Source organism: Micropterus dolomieu, linkage group LG20, assembly GCF_021292245.1.
Source record: "Micropterus dolomieu isolate WLL.071019.BEF.003 ecotype Adirondacks linkage group LG20, ASM2129224v1, whole genome shotgun sequence".
Lineage (NCBI taxonomy): Eukaryota > Metazoa > Chordata > Actinopteri > Centrarchiformes > Centrarchidae > Micropterus > Micropterus dolomieu.
Genome location: NC_060169.1, coordinates 21,085 through 36,638, shown reverse-complemented (window position 1 = coordinate 36,638; position 15,554 = coordinate 21,085).

The window sequence follows — 15,554 nt, the reverse complement described above, 5'->3', positions numbered from 1 at the left end:
TTTGTTCATTAGCCGGCCGTGTCTCCTGCAGGCCGAGCTTCATCCTGAGCTGAGGATGAGGAGCAGAGCAGGAGTTAATCAGTCTGTTTGGGATCTCCTGCTGCCTGCACATCCACATCACTGGCCACAGCTGCAGGAGCTCGTATGTTTAATATTGCAAACTCAGACTTATGTGTGACGGTTACACCACTTCAGCTCAGAGGAATGTGAACTGGCAGATAAACAAGACCAAGAACTTCCAGGCAGGCAGGCAGGCAGGCAGCTGAAAACACACTGAAAAAATAATCCAAAAACCACAGCATGACGTCTTTATAACCGTCTAGAACCTCCTACTGTATCAGACTCAATGTTTAAGTTTTCACAGCGTTTCACTGAAGAGTAACTTTTCAAAAATAATAGATAAATTATAAGTAATCCTTAAAGAAATGAGGTAAGTAAGCTTATTTTTTCTCTTGCTTAGAGTTAAATGAGGAGGTCATTACCAATTTTATGTCTGCATTTTAAGCTGGAGTCAGGATGTGGTTAGCTTAGCATAGCATAAAGACTAGCTGACTCTGTTCAAAGCTTTAAAGGAGTTACACGCTCTATTACTTGGCGGCTTGTATCTCGTTGCAGCGCTGCCTTGTTTGTTGCGCATTGGTTGTATTTTATGTTATGTATCATTTCTGATTGCATCAGGAGACTGAACGGCAGAAGCAGAGGTGAGTCAGCTGGTATAATGAACCACATGTTGTTAATGTTGCTTTTTAATTCACTAATAAAAAGAATTTGTTTATTATTTCAGAAAAGAAGAGTTTCTGAAACAGCAAGAATTTTTACTTGTTTGTCAGTAAACTTTCATCTCCAAACCATGGTTCGAATTATGGGGGGGATTGGGGTGGTCTGACCCCCCTAGTTAAAGCTTGGATTCCCCCAAAAGAGGCAAAAACAACAGTTCAGGGTTTTTTTTCTTAACTGTAATTGTAAATATTACAATATATTTCTACTGTTTGTACTCATGCCTTATATTTAAGAATCTTGAAATACGATTTCAGACACCCCTAAAATGGACCATACCATTTCCTAACATTGACGCTGCAGGTTAATGTCAGTACTTATCTGTCTAGCTGCTTTAATACACTTAACTTTCCTACCTTCAGAGATTCATAAGTTGCTTTTATTTTACTTACAATGAGCTATCTGATGTTAGCTAGCCGACAGCTAGCTAGCTAAATTGTCAGCTAACACTGGTGTTTTGGAAACTGGGGATTGGTTATTGTAGAGAAACATTTTTACATCAATATAAAGTTCATTATTTAATTAGAAGTCTTTTGTGAGTCCTTGCTCATTAAACATGAAATTTGTTTCAACTCTGGAATTCCCAAAAATTCAAGAGTGTCTGACTGCTGCTTTACTGGACGCAGATTACATCATTCAGTCACCATGAGCAACAGGAAAGGAGAGTAAATTGAAACTTTAATCTTGATGAGAATTATAAGAATGAATAATGGTGGAGACTGTATTTTATGATCGTGTCTTTGGTTCTGGTTCAGCATTGTGTGGCTCTGATTTGAGCGGCCTGCTGTTGTGTGTCTGACTTTCTGACTACAAACGTTGTCGTGTGGTATGTGGCACCCATCAGCTGGTGTAATGAATTTGATTTATCATCATCTACAAACTGCAGACATTAGTTAAATAAGCAAGGACCTTATAAGCTTTGTAAGATTTTAGTTCACTGAAGCCTGCACTGTGCTGGGTTTCCTTTTTTGACCTGGAAAAAAAGTTGACCCCCCTGGTTGTCATTGTATAATTCGCACCCTGCTCCAAACTAATCACCTGTGATGGATAATGGGACAAATGCAGGTTCCAACCACCAAGACATTCTTGGTCGTCCAGTTTCTACCCGTCTCTGAACTATTTCTTACAGTAGTTTAAACTGAAACACAATCATAAGCTCAGTGTTTTGTTTTTTAATTTCCCTGTCCTTTCCCTTTAACCGGTGCACCTTGGTGGTATAAACCTTTGCTGCTGCGCTGCATCGTGAGGTGAGCACAGCTCCCACCGCTGATGACGTGTACAGAGCCTCAACCACCTACCGACCACCAGGCCACATACCTGCGCTCTAGTATAATACTAGAAACCACATAGAGACACCTTGGTAATCTACCAGACCCACTAGCAAGCACATCTAGTAACACCCGAGCTTAAACAGCGTCACACATCTCCACGATGAAACCAACAGGTCTTGGTGTGGAGCCTTACTGTTGTACAAAATGTTACAGATGTATTATCATTAAAGAAACAAACCTAACAAATATTTTATTTCATATAGTAGTATTTTATTTCATATACAGATTAATGTCTTACTTCTCTTTACTAAAGGCAATTCATCACATTTAAACAAGTTTGTTTAATATTTGCTCTAAAAACCCACTGAAAAAAAAAGACAGAGAGCCACATGTAGATGTGTGATATATTTAAAATGAGTAAAATATTCTGGCGCTGAACTACATTTATTCATTCAGCTGACGCTTTTATCCAAAGCAACTTACAGCTGCTGTACATGTCAGAGGTCGCACGCCTCTGGTGCAACTAGGGGTTAAGTGTCTTGCTCAGGGACACAATGGTGGATGCCGCAACTGTGTTTTCCTTGCCATTAGCAGGTTATGATATCACTGATGGCGGTCCTTCGCTCCACACTGCACTCTGATTGGTTCAATGTTGCTATCATTGTCAGACTGGAAAAAATATCTGCTGCTGCTTTCACTGCACTTAACCTCAAGTGATCTCCACATTATGACAATCTATCGAAAAACGTTCCCCTCTCCCTGACATACACAGTCTAGTTGCTATGTTTGTAGGGGGCCCTGACACCAAGTCGTAACCCACAGACAGCCAAGTTAAGAGGTCCAGCATTTTTGTCCCCACAAAGCTGCTCGGACCCCACAAGTATATTGGAATCCTGGTTTTTGGACCCCACAAATATAATAAAACAAGCGCCAGCACACACGCACACACACACACACACACACACACACACACACACACACACACACACACACACACACACACACACACACACACACACAATCCCCCTCGGGCTGATGGAGATGTGAACTCATTATGATGGAGGCTGACACAGAAAATATGAGTCACCCAGAGTTCAGTCAGAAAAAATTGACACCTGAGGTAAAAAAAAAAGACAACCATTGAGTCAGGATTGTGTGTGTCTGTTTCTCTCCCATCATGCATTGCTGCAGGCAGGACTCACCTTTGCTCAGCTTGGTCAGCCTCGTGCTCACCTTTTTGATTGGATCCAGGAATAAAAAACACATGTCTTAAATCAGAGGTCTAGTGAAATGATTATTTTAATGATTTATCAGAAAGAACAGAAGCTGAAGTTGAGAGAAGCTCGAGTTAAGAGAGAGACGTTAAAGTGGACAACTCTCTTAGCTGGTACGTAAAGACAGAAGATGAAATCAGCGTTGGGAATGGGGATGAAGCGGTTACTGGTTTTTATGAATAAACCAAGGTAAGATTCCCGACGGTTAGTGTTGTCATACACATTTTGGGTGACACACTGGGGCGGTGATGGCGCAGTGGAAAAGACGTATAACTTTGGTGTGAGAGACCCGTGTTCAACTCCCCACTGTGACACATCCACCACTGTGTCCTTAAGCAAGACACTTAACCTCTCGTTGTTTCAGAGGCGTGCGACTTCTGACATATACAGCAATTGTAAGTTGCTTTGGTTTAAAGCGTCAGCTAAATGAGTAAATGTAAACATTTTAATTTTCATGATCTATTACCAAACTTTGAAAAACTCACGGTAAATACTGTCCAGCAATAACCAGAGTTATATATAACACAGCAAAATGTACTACTAATGGAAAATTAAAAACATAAGGTCACAGGTGTGATAGAGTTTAACATACAATTTAAAAAATATTCTTTATATTTTGTATGCAGATGACATTGTGTTTTTTAGCCAAAGTACTGCTGGTCTTCAGAAGCTCCTTACCACATGTTGGTGTGGAACATGACATCAAATATAATGCCAGTAAGACATGTTTAAAATATCCTGACTTTAAACTGGCTGACAATAAGCTTAGTGTCTGTAATAAGGTAAAATATCTTGGTCATGTTATCACAGTTCAACAGATGATGAAGATATTTATTGGCAATGCCACAGGATGCATGCACAAGCTAATATACCTTCAAGCAAGTTTAGGGCTGGCACGGAGGTGTAAAAATATCTCTGTCCAAAGCATATTGTACACCGCTCTGTACTGCTCACCTGTGGACAAATTATAGAAAAGCAAGTCTACAGAAAGGAAGAGAATATTACTCAAGAGACCAAGATGTTGTAGTACAAGCGAGATGTTAGTGGCTGCAGGAGTAAAGACCTTCTCTCCTCATGTATAAATTCATGTGCCGGCTGATGGTCTTTTATTTAAAAAGTTTTTCTTTAAACCATGATTTATTATGGTGTTTTTATATGTATGAATGTATTAATGTGTGTATGCATCTATAATAAAGTTTTGATGACCTAGATACATGTAATGAAGTACTTCTGATGCTGCAGTTCTTGATAAGTGTATGCTATTACTGCATGCATCCAAGTAACAAATAATTCACAGGTAAAACTGTTTATTTAAAGTGCAGGTGGCTGTGAATTTATCAGAACATTTGTGTCACATGGAGACATTTTAATGTTTGCTTTTTTAAAAGACATGAGAAAAGTCTTTGCAGGTGTTCAGTTTGTTCCACAGACAGTTTCTCTGCAAGCTGGGGAAGTTACTTCTTTGGTAGGTGGACATCGCTCAGGGTTGTAAGGCCCCTCTTGGCATTTAAAAATAAAAAAATAAAAAAAGCATATTTGCATTTATATTATGAAAAAAGTCCTTAAAAAATATTCCATTGCACTTTTGTTCTTTCAAAATGACCAGACACAGAGGTCCGCATTGTGTGTGTGTGTGTGTGTGTGATGGATGCAGTGTGGAGCCTAAGGTAATAATAGCCATGATGGATTCTCACCTGGCCCGGCTAGCTGCGGCACAGTCGAGGAAGATAAAGATGTGTTAGAGCTCCTGCTGCAGCTCTACTCTGGGGCCGAGGGGCCAGAGCCCGGGGAGATATTAATGACAACCCCCTCACACCAACACACCCTCCCCACATACCACTACACGATTGGTCATCGACTAACAGTACTGTTTGTAAGGCAAGAGCATATGCATGAGCATGTGCAGTTCACTCAACGGGGAAACAGTGTAGAGGTGTGTTTGTGAGCAGGGCTTGACATCGGCATCCGCCGAAGGAAGGTAGGACTGGCCAGTCTAATGTTAACTCTTAGTAGCCACTTTGGCGGGTGCCATTCAACTCCATTTCATTTATAGATGGTACTCTTTGTAAGAATATTAGGAGAGACCCAACAATTCCCACCATGAGGAAGGAACTGGCTACACAGACGAGTAAAAAGGTAGAAACCTCAAGCAGACCTATGACTCAGGGTGGGCGGCGGTGAGCGGTGGGGGGTGGGCAATACAACAGTAAAGGTGGTAGTGGGGCAAAAAAATTTATAACAATGTTACTAATAATGATAACCATATTAATGATAATATAATATTATGATAGGACCAATAATAATTGTAGCAGTGAGTGTCGAGCAGGAACACGGGGGCAGCAGGTGACCCGCAACCACAGATCCAGACTCCACAGCTCCAGAGCCAGAAACACCTGCAGGAAGTGATAGGAGGAGAGAGGAGAGGGACGAGAAAGCACAAGACTACCAGAAAGGGGAGATGTTGTGTTAGTAACATGCAATAATGGGATGAGGTTGCATACAGAGGGAGAGGAAGTAGAGGAGAGAGGAGCTCAGTGCATCATGGGAAATCCCCCGGCAGTCTAGGCCTATAGCAGCATAACTAAGGGATGGTTCAGGACTCACCTAAAACTGTTAGACTCTGGTCATGGTGGGAGTACAGAGCTGAAGAAATAACTTGTTTCTCTTTGTACAGATTGTGTTCAGAGGCGTTTGTTGGGGCAGCAGTAAAAACTTTGGATCCATTTTTCTCCTCTTGCCCAGGAGCGTCGCAGCCCCTCGGCCTTTGCAGGGCAGCAGAGATATTTCAGATGTTTCGCGATGCTCCGCAGGGACGAGCGAGCCGGCCTCTCTCTGTCTCTGCTGTCCTGTTTTAGCTCCTGAGTGTCTGCTGTGATTTATTCAGCCTGTGTGCTGCTGCTGCTGCTGCTCAGGTGAGAGTCGAACGTACCAACAGGATGAATGAACGGCTGTCACACCTGCTCACTCACTCACACGTACAGGTTTATTTCAGGCTGTCTGTTTTAAAGTATATTTACTATACATCCGGTGAAGGCTGACTGATGACTGGTGCACACTAGAGGATTTTTAAAAGAAGAGAATCAAACTGTGGATGAACTTGAGGCTGAGAAAAGGGAATCAGAATGGTTTATACATTTTATAGCGCTGGTGACGTCTCCCGATCATTTGAAATATACGCAGTTGTGCAAAAGTGGCAGTTGAAGTGATGGCTGAAAGCAGCTGAAGCTGTAAAACTGTTGTAGAACACACACAATAGCTGACAATAGCTGATTTGCTGGATGAAGTGGAAGCACTAAAAGAAGCTGAAGCATCAAAATGTCAGTGGATGTTAACATCACTGAAAGGGGTTAACGTGGCAGATGAAGTATAAACAATAAACGCTTGTTTTTTGGTTACATCCTACCTGCTCATACCGCTTGTGGTCATCCGTTATGCGTCAGTAAGCTAGTGTCTAATATAACCTGTGAAAGGAGGTGAAATGTAATCTTAAGTGAAAGCAGTAAATGTAGTTCAGATTTTGAGCACTGAATGCAGCTGTTTTAGTTGTAAAACAGACAGTAGAAGTTAAAGAACAGAAAAATGTTTTTTGAAATATATAAGTAAAAGGAGTTTAAGTGTAAGGACTGAAAACAGTAAAATGAGTTGCAAGTGTCTGTGGATGTCGATTCACTGAAAGTAGTTGAAGTGGCAGATCAAATAAATGAAGTGTAAGCAGTGCAAGGAGTTAAAGTGTCAGTTGAAATGTAAATGTTGAACTTGAATGTCATTTGAAGTACAAAGAATGAAAGTAGTTCAAGTGACAGATGAAGTGTAGGGAGTGACGGGAAGTGTCAGTTCAAGCTCTAAAACCAAAAGGAGCTGAAGGTTGAAGGGAAACTGAAACCCAGCGGCAGTCAAGCCACAAAAAAGGGGTGGATGTGTCGGATGAGGAGGGATTAGCAGGAAAAGGATCTCAAAGTGTCAGTGGATGTGACATGAGGTCTAAGTAATAACAACAATAATAATATTAATAACTTTATTCATAAAGGATCTTTCAAAGACAAAGTCACAAAGTCATATAATACAAGCATCAGTTAGGGGAAAAAAAACAGGACGCTCAAAGTGGTTCAGTAGATGGGGGCTCAATGCGTGGCACCCACCTGGGTCCCCAGGGAACCCCCTACTCTTTGCAATAAGTGCCACTGGATCTTTAATGACCACAGTGCATCAGGACCTCGGTTTTCAAAGGACGACATCTCTTACAGCACAGCGTCCCCCATCACTGCAACCTTATTAGTAGGACCAGAGGGAAGACTGCTCCGCTATGCAGCAGCACCTTAGTTTTCCCAGGAGACCTCCCATCCAGGGACTATCCATGCCCAAACCTGCTTAGCTTCAGTCATTCTGCATGAGCAGGGTAAATGTTTTTATGGCTGCTGGAGGTATTTCAATGGGAGAAGGCCGACCTTGACCAGAGCAGTCTCAGTGATGTGTGGAGAGCGGAAACCAAATTTAAAGTTTTGATCAAATCAACTTTTTTTGGCCGCATGCAATTTTACACGAAGTACCCATCCTAATTAGGAGCCCTAAACAGGAGCAGTTAGAGGTTCAGGGCCGTGCCGTAGTTGAAGGTGGACTGGACTCAAAGCGGTGACCCTCCGCTTCTCAAGCCAAGTCCCCACGGACCAAACTAATGCCGTCCCCTAGATTGTTATTGATAAAAGAAATCCGTTGGGTGGAAACTGTTTCTTCTAAAAGCTTTGATAACAATGGCAGCTTGGAGATGGAATTAAAATTACTGACACAGAACAGAAACAGAGGGATCTAGAGAGGGTCACGTTTACCCTCTTTCAAAGAAGCACAGAGAAGAGGGGCACATGCCAGGAGACGGAGCGGCATTAATCATTGTACTGAAATACAGCTTTTAAAAACCATGTGGGAATGCAGCCTGACGGGCAGGTGGATGATTTTAACAGTTGACAGAGAGATTTCACTTTTGTGGGTTAATGTTGAAGGTGGGCAGGAGTCAACATCAGGTTCTCTGAGTTCAGTGCTGCTGCCAAATCTCCACCATTTGGCTGTAAAGTAATTCGGAAGTTCTGCACACCCCTCTGAAGTAAATTCAACTGTCTGGCTTGGTGGCAGAATCCTTTTAAAAAGGATTCTCGAATTGTGACCGTGTCCAGCGGTCCGGTCTGAAAGTGGAATTTAGATGACGATGATAGCAGCATCGCTCCCATATCGACCGCATGGTTTCCGGTGTCCACTTCAATGTGGAGGTCGAGGTTGTGGGAGGGGTGTTCAGAGTTTGTGTCTCGGTTCTGGGGTGTTGGTGTCTGTGTTTCCTGTGTTAGTTTGACGTCGTTCTGTCTTTGGTGTCATTGTGTGGTTTTGCTTCCTGTCTGTTTGCTCCCTGATTGTCTGATTATGCTCACCTGTATCTCGTTATCTCCTCCTCACTTGGGGTATTTAGTTGGTCTGGTCCCCTCAATCTGTGCCACTTCATGTTTAGCTATCAGTTTCTTTATGTTCCCTGGTGTCTCTTGGATCATCTGTTGTTGTGGACTATGCATTTGGATTGCTGTCTGTACCATTCTGGCTTTATGTTGCCTTGTTTTGGACTGCCTGCTTCATCTCCACTGGAAGTTCCACCATTTGTGTTTTTAAACTGCATCTGCTCTGCCTGGTATTTGGGTTTTGCCTGGGTCCAAATCCTGTTTCCTAACCAAGATCTCTTGTAACGTTCCTAAACAAGTGTTTTGTTGCCTAACAAGGGCAGCTTGTCACATGAGAAGGGTGAAATACTTGGCTTTAAAGCAGCTTATTCCCTTCAGTGAAAGCTTTTATCAGTTTCCTGTTGCTTGTAATTTCCTGTTGTGTTCATTAATTTCAGTGGATGTTGTGTTTGATTGTGTAGTTTTTTTTCCCCCCCACTAATTTTGATTTCGTTCATAATTTGACAGTCAGCCAAAGCAGTTTATAGCCTAACCCAACATCTCTCAATACACCATTCAAACAACCCATGGACCACCCGAACCATCGTGGATTCTCAAACAGTGAGTCACTAACTAATCAAAAGCAGGGCTTGAAGTGGGCGCGTACTTAACGGTACGCAGTACCAACACCTCGATATTTTATTCTTTGGCGTACTGGCACTTCTCACAAGCTGCTGGTACGCTGCCCTCTCCATACCAGGGGCCGTTTGCACAAAGAAAACTAAAGTTTTTTTCTTAAGTATGATACTTATTATCATATGATACTATTGTCAGTGGGCTCAAAACTCACTTAGAAATGAAGCACACGCCTGTTTTCTCCGTTGCTTGCATCACCCACTATTCTGCTTTTAGTGTGAGGTCTCCGGGTCGGATTCAGCTCTGTGTGCGCTCCCGAGCCTCTCTCGTACTACAACACAGCAGCTAAGACATGCAGTCCGCTGACACCATCCAACAACCGGCTCCCAGCAAGGATCTAAAACAACAATAAAGGTTTATGTGCTGAAGCCCATCAGACCAAACAGGTTCAGATGATGTGGAGTGAGAACAAAGCGAGCATTAGTAAAGCTGGAGAAACACAGAGAAAGTCACGTTAGCTCGCCGGCTAATGCCGAGCAGTTCCTAATGTTATCCAGTGCAAAGTTATATAGCGTTAGCTTTCCATATTACTTCACCAACTAAACGCGACCCGTGTTACTATCCTGTGTACCGCTGTTGATTTAGCCTGCAAGAAAGGATGTAACGGCAAAAAGCAAATGTGGAGCGATTTGTTTACTAAAGGTAGCCTATAGCGATGCAGCCAGGAGCAGCCAGCTAACGCTACAGTAGCTCGGACCTGCCGCTGTTTTCTTTGTAACGTTCAGTTTATGTTTATTGTGGTTTTACCAATACTCAGACAGCTTCTCCACCTCTCCGTCGCTCTAACTAACGTGACCCACATAACATAAAACACTGCAACAAAACGGCCACAACAACCCAGAGGAAGGAAGAGCCATCCACTGACACTAGTTACACTAAAGTTACTGACTGCGGTTATAAAGTGTGACACAGTCTTGTTATAATATCCTGTCCAGCTCACTAACCGTTTCATTATCATCCAGTACATGTACCTGTGCTGACATTGCTGAGCATCCGGTGAAAGATACACAGATAGTGAAGATGGTTACTGAAAGCAGCAGGCGAGCTAACGCTGTAGCACGTCGGCTAAATCCAGTAAATGTAACTTTAACACGTAACGAACACGGATTAGTTCAACCTACAGTTGATAAAACAAATGAAATTACTGTAACTTTGCAGTGGGAGTTTACCTGAGTTTCCAGCTCTGTCTGTCTATAGCCGCTGTCACTCTGCCTTTTTTCAGGAGGATTGTGCCGATATGCGGTTCGCTGCGCTGAATGAAAGGTACGGCGCCGGTGTTGATCTGCCTCTGAGACGGGAACATCGAAGTAACAGAGCCTGAACATGTCTGAGAGAAAAGCCACAGCCTGCATGCTGGTGTTCCTGCGTTTATTGTGGTATTTCTGTATGAAAGTGGTTCGGAGTTCGGTATTGCGGATTATGCTTGTTCATGAGTTCAAGCAAGCACGTGTACGAGCACACACCTGGTTGCAATCTTAGAACCGCACCGCTAGTGGCCGCTGGAAACTCCATAATGCCCCTTGAAGTCTTAATTTCTCCTTGGCTAAGGAATTTACTTAAAGATGTTGCACAGAATCCCTCCAATGGTTTCCTTATGTAAGGAAAAGCATTAAGGCGTACAGCAATAAAATTGTACTGTTACCATGGAGACTGTTTGCAGCAGGAATTGACCTGTTATCACTGTAAACTACAAAGTTGGAAAGAAAAGAAGAAAGAAATGGCAGGAAAAAAAGACAAGACAACAGAATTGGTCAGAGGAGGAAAAAATTGTACTTCTGGAGGAATTTAATAAAAGAAAGCAGGTAATAAAAAATAAATTTGATCCGCAAATTACGGTAAACAAAAAAACAACGGATGTGGGAGGAAATTGCTTTAAAAATAAATTCAAGAAGTCTTGTTAAGAGGTCCATCCAGGAGATTCAAAAGAAATATGACCACTTGTCTGTTCTTGCCAAAAAAGAGAGAACCAACTATAGGAGGGAGTCCAAGAAAACAGGAAAGAATAACTTTATTTGTGCATGTGTGTGTGTGTGTGTGTGTGTGTGTGTGTGTGTGTATATATATAATTTATTTTCTACTTTAAATCCTTTTCCTTAGTTTGGTTGCTAAGGTTCTTTTGTGCAACGGTTGAACACACTTGAGGGATTCCATAAGTATAAGAACAAGAAAAGGAAATACTTAAGTTAACATTTTGAGGAAACATTAAGGAGAAGACTTAAGGTGTTTTGTGCAACCAAATGTATATTAAGGAACCTTAACTCAGGCTTTAGAGAAAATCTTAACGTAAGGGGTTTTGTGCAACCGGCCCCTGGTTCTCTGAGCACTATGGGCCTTTCTCATTTCCCAAATTACTGTCTCCTCGACTCTTCGATCCTCGAGCGTGTGACACGGGAATCGATCTCAGCACGCCATCTTGAAGGACATCTCAGTTCTTAAAATGCACATCGAGGATCGAGGAGGCTTGCTGGAGGAACTACAAGCGAAGATACATCGGTGTACCCTTTGGGGAAGTCTTTTCAGCCGCTGTGACGTTTACAAGAGGCGTGTCAAGCAGCTGGACCAATTCACAGCCGGAGCAGGACGCTGCAGTGTTCATGCTGTATCAGTTAAGTCTATTAAAAATAATAAAATGAGCGATCAAACTTTCTGCCCTTCACCGTTTGTGTAGCAGAGATCACAGCTCTAACAGTGGACAGATGATGCAGCTGTGCAACACGTCATATTTAATTGACGTCGCTTTAAAATGACAGCGTGTTTCCTCGACTCCTCTCTCCTCGCGTCTCCTCCTTGACTCCTCCAGCTCGCATCTCGGGTGGGAGGGACTAAGATGCGCCTCGAGGAGTCGAGGAGGTGGAAATTTGGGAAATGAGAAAGGCCCGTCGTGACGCTGACCTGTTCCTGTTCTCGCCTGCCTGCCAAGCTCTGTTGGCAGAGAGAGAGGGAGAGGGGAGGAGCTCAGGTGCCTTTCAAGGAGCCGTGTGCATAAAGTAGCTCGTCACTGTCGCTTTTCGTGAGCCGACCAATCACAGCCTGGATGGGTCGGGACATTAAAAAATGGCTGACTGCCATATGTGTCGGTTCCACTAGGGATGCTGAGGACATGTCAGCGCCAGAATGTCCCCACCACTTTTTGAAAGCATTTGTTAAAGATATTCTGAAAAACAGCTTGCAACAAGAAATGTTACTTAACTAAAAATGCTTTGAGAACAATGTATTAGCACAATAAAAAAAACATGTAATGGAATTTAAATATAGAAGAAGCAAATGTACATTGTACAAAAATAGTTACAAAAAAATAGTCACCTGCCATTTTCTGTTTCCCTTCATATAAATAAAGACATTTCCACCATAAATAGGTGCAGAAAATGTCTCCAGAATGCAGTAAATTAGGAGTTTAATGCTCACCCCCACGCCCCCACTCACATATTTCAGCATCAAATATTTCTTCAAAACAATGTTATAATATCATCTGGTCTTGTTCTCGTGACCCAAGTGTATTATCACACCAAAAGTCAGATCATGTCCAACGTTGTCCATGTCCAGTGGATGGCTATATCAAACTTGTTCCTGTTTAGCTTAGAAGCCCCAACATCCAGGATTTACTTCCACACAACAACACTGTACAGTTACAAGACATGAGGAAGTCACGGAGCAGCTGACTGTATTAAATCTATTAGCCTGAAGTCACATTTATTCACTTTTCCACATCTTTATTAATTCCCTCTGATTTGTATTTTCCTGTGTCTTCCTCTCACAGTCACAGCTCTTAGACCTTTCTTCTGTCTCCAGATTCCTCCCAACTCCCATTTCAGCGTTTATTTCGGTCGCCCCGCGGCAAGGATACGGATAAAAGGATTAACTTTATCATCTACCAGTTTAGAGCTCTTAAACTCAGCCTGACGGCCCCCCTGAAAATTGACAAGATGGATGCCAGAGAGGCTCCATTCAATACACGTTAAATTCATTTCCCCCGTTTATTACACAGAGGGAAGCTGAAGAGTTTTAAGGCTGAAATATGGAAGAAAAAACCCACCAAAGCAGCAAATGCACCAACAGTATGAGCAGTCTGTACTACATACTGTATTTCATAGTAGATTTGTTTTTTTTTAAATAAGTAATGGACCAAATGACTGAAAGGGGCTGCTCGTATGGAGCCATATATTAATTTGCAGAAGTTGGTGGAGGCCAAACATCTTCAGAGGGGATCACCACGATGCTCTGTCTCTGCTGGATGTGGAAGAAGGCAGCTGTTTGCTATAGCGTGTGAGTTATAACTATGGAAGGCCACTTCAGAATCAGAAGGAGCTTTATTGCCAAGTAGTGTTTTACACATACGAGGAATTTGCTGTGGTGATAAGGTGCTACACGCAGACAAACACACAGTCGACATAAATAAATGTAGAAATATATAAATATGGAATGGAAGAACAACGTTGCAGATATATACATGTGCATTATTCTGGTCAGAAGTAACGCAACGGAAGAGAATATTGTGTACATATAAATAGATCAACAACAAATATGTGCGACGTGCCAGGTCTGAGCCCGACACGAGATGAAACAGTATTTACATGTGCAGAGACATTTTTATCGTTTGCAAGGGGGGAGTGTCAGTAGGGGTCCCGGGCCTTGTTAATGAGGCTGCAGACGGGAAGAAACTGTATTTGATGGACCGCAGCCTCCTGCCAGAGGGGAGAGTCTGAAACAGTTTGTGTCCGGGGTTTGGAGGGGTCAGCTGCAATCTTTCCTGCTCGCCTCAGAGTCCTCGAGGCGTACAGGTCCGTCACTGTGATGGGAAAAAATATCCTGGAAGTCATTAAAATGAGAAACTTTCTCAAAGAAATGACTTAGCTTCTCAAAATAATCACTTAACATCTAACAGTCAGCATCAAGTCAGCATCGATGCTGCCTTCAAAACTGGCCGTTACTGGGGCAGCTTGAAGGCGTCTCAGGAGACAGGAAGAGATCGTTCGAGCAATTTCGAACAGCACTCGATGCCTCGCTGTCCTGAGAGACAGCAGTTTAGCCCGTTTCCAACACAGCCAATATCTTAGCATCTCAACATAATGACTTAGCATCTCAACATAATCACTTAGCATCTCAACATAATCACTTAGCATTAGCATCTCAACATAATCACTTAGCAGTAGCATCTCAACATAATCACTTAGCATTAGCATCTCAACCTAATGACTTAGCATCTCAGCATAATGACTTAGCATCTCAACATAATGACTTAGCATTAGCATCTCAACATAATGACTTAGCATCTCAGCATAATGACTTAGCATTAGCATCTCAACATAATGACTTAGCATTAGCATCTCAACAAAATGATTTAGCATCTCAACTTAATGACTTAGCATCTTAACATAATATCTTAGCATCTCAAAATAATGACTTAGCATCTCAACATAATGACTTAGCATCTCAGCATAATGACTTAGCATTAGCATCTCAACATAATGACTTAGCATTAGCATCTCAACATAATGACTTAGCATCTCAGCATAATGACTTAGCATCTCAACATAATCACTTAGCATTAGCATCTCAACATAATCACTTAGCATCTCAACATAATCACTTAGCATCTCAACATAATGACTTAGCATCTCAACATAATCACTTAGCATTAGCATCTCAACATAATCACTTAGCATCTCAACATAATCACTTAGCATCTCAACATAATCACTTAGCATCTCAACATAATCACTTAGCATTAGCATCTCAACATAATCACTTAGCATCTCTCAACATAATATCTTAGCATCTCAAAATAATGACTTAGCATCTCAACATAATGACTTAGCATTAGCATCTCAACATAATGACTTAGCATCTCAACATAATGACTTAGCATTAGCATCTCAACATAATGACTTAGCATTAGCATCTCAACAAAATGATTTAGCATCTCAACTTAATGACTTAGCATCTTAACATAATATCTTAGCATCTCAAAATAATGACTTAGCATCTCAACATAATGACTTAGCATCTCAGCATAATGACTTAGCATTAGCATCTCAACATAATGACTTAGCATCTCAACATAATCACTTAGCATCTCAACATAATGACCTAGCATCTCAACATAATGACCTAGCATCTCAACA